Source organism: Triticum dicoccoides, chromosome 3B (genome assembly GCF_002162155.2).
Source record: "Triticum dicoccoides isolate Atlit2015 ecotype Zavitan chromosome 3B, WEW_v2.0, whole genome shotgun sequence".
Taxonomy (NCBI): domain Eukaryota; kingdom Viridiplantae; phylum Streptophyta; class Magnoliopsida; order Poales; family Poaceae; genus Triticum; species Triticum dicoccoides.
Window position 1 is genome coordinate 769894593 of NC_041385.1, and position 2612 is coordinate 769897204.

A 2612-nucleotide genomic window follows, 5' to 3' on the forward strand; every position below is an offset into this window, starting at 1 on the left:
CGCCTTCGCGCCGCCACCCTCTCGCGGCGCTGCACCGTCCGCCTATGGGGCAGCTCCGCAACCCTATGGAGCCTCTCCGCTCTACTATGGCACTACCCCGACCTACGCTCCGTGGTACGGCGCCCCTGCACCAACCTACGGCGCCGCACCACCGATGCCTTCTACCTGGCCGATGCCTCCGCCGTCACAGATAGCGTCGTCACCCTATGGCGCGGCCTACGGCGCCGCGCCCGCCGTGTCTTCGGTGGCCACGCCTGGTCCGGTCGATGACCCTTCCGGTCCTGGCTACGAGGCATCCTTGGCCCTCGCTCCCCATGATGGGCAGAACATGGGTCCCCATGCGGGTTATGCTCCGGCGCCATCGCCGTTCTACTTCTCGCATCTTCTTCCGGTGAAGCTTACACTGGACAACTACCTATCCTGGCGGGCGCAGGTGCTACCTCTCCTACGGAGTCGCTACTTGGAGGGCTATGTTGATGGCTCTATCCCGTGTCCGCCGCCGTATCACCTGGCTCATCATGTGTGGGTGGCCCAAGACCAGGCGATACTTTCGGCCATCCAGTCCTCGCTGACTCCGAGCGTGTCGTCGCTTGTCATCTTCGCCGCGACATCCCGGGAGGCTTGGTCTGCACTTCACAGCAGTTTTGCCTCTCAGTCTCAGGCGCGTGCTCACTCTATCCGCACTGAGTTGGGGGAGACCAAGCTTGGAGGCCTCACCATCACGGAGTACTTCAACAAGATGTCAGGACTTGCAGACACGCTGGCCTCCATTGGCCAGCCCCTTGGAGATGAGGACTTCACCACTCATGTGCTCAATGGCCTCGATGATGACTATGACAATCTCATTGAGAACGTCCATGGGCGCGAGGCGCCTCTCCCGCCACGGGAACTGTATGATGTCTGCTTTTGATGGTGACCCTCTCTCCTCTGATGATGCCACTGAGTACCGCAGTCTTGTTGGAGGCCTGCAGTATCTTACTATCACTAGACCAGATGTCTCTTATGCAGTCAATCGTGTCTGTCAGTTTCTTCATGCGCCCACGACATCCCATTGGTCCGTTGTGAAGCGCATTTTGCGATATATATGCCTCACTGCATCTCATGGTTTGCTTCTCCAGCGTGCGCCGTCTTATGAGATCTCGGCCTTCTCTGATGCTGACTGGGCTAGTAGTCCTGGTGACCGGCGATCCATGGGGGGTATGCAGTGTTTCTTGGTCCCAACTTGATTGCCTGGAATGCTCGCAAGCAGGCTACAGTGTCTCGCAGCAGCACAGAAGCCGAGTACAAAGCAGTTGTTGATGCGATAGCTGAGATCATTTGGGTTCAGTCCTTGCTGAGGGAGTTGCGAGTTCCTTCAGTTCACTCTCCAGTGCTTTGGTGTGATAACATTGGTGCTACATACTTATCATCTAACCCAGTGTTTCATGCTCGAACAAAACATATTGAGGTTGACTATCACTTTGTTCGAGAGCGTGTTGCACAGAACCTGCTTAGAATCAAGTTCATATCATCAAAGGATCAACTTGCTGACATCTTCACGAAGCCTCTTCCACAACCACAGTTTGTAGGCTGCAGGCGCAATCTTAACTTAGTTTGTACTTCAGGCCACAGTTAAGATTGAGGGAGGGTGTTAGACTGTATATGGATACGTAGACTTGTGTATACGTGTTGTACTTGTACTTGTACCCTTTGGTACTTATATATAATGAGATAGCCTCACCCCCCAAGGGTGTCGAGCAGTTGCCCCAATATTCTAGTTTTACACAATCGAGGTAGCAATCAAGAGCGAACTCCCTGGGACTGTACACCGATGGTGCAAATGGCACATTCTTAAGAAGGCAAAGGAGAACCTTGGCGCACTGTACACTAGGAAATGTGAGTTCAGAGCAGAATTTCACAAAGTGGTGAATCACATGATAAGTGTGGAAGAATTTGAGAATGCGTGGGGTATACTTGTTGAGAAATATAATCTAAAGTCCCACAACTACATGACGAACCTGTACGAGATACGTCAAAAATGGGCGAAGCCATACCTCAAAGGTGCCTTCTGCGCAAAAATGACGAGCACCGAGCAAAGCGAGAGTGCAAACAACCTGCTGAAAATGTACATGCCACCATCAAGCCCAATGCATGTCTTCGTTAAGCAATACATGAGGCTCCAATTTGACAGGGAATCAGATGAGAGCTATGAAGAAAAAAGGACCAGAGTTCTATGAATAGAATTTCCACTAGATATATTTTTACTTTTTAATTATTCTATCCAATAAAGTTGACAATTTTATATCTGATCTGTACTTTTCAGGGAGGAGCTGTCATGAGGGAAAACATTGCAATCGAGAGGCATGCAAGTAAGATATACACGAGGAAGATGTTTGAACAATTTGGTGAGAACCTGTTCGAGGGTGGATCGTACCAACTCGAGGAAGTTGTAAAGAGAAAGAAATACATCGCAAGGCACAACAATGCTGAGAAACGGGAGAAGTGCATCAAGGTCGAATACAAGGTCAACATATCTGACGACGGCGATTGGTTCGATTGTGAATGTGGGAAATTTTCCCATATGGGCATGCTGTGCTGCCATGCTCTGAAGGTTATTTTCTGAATGCAAGTTT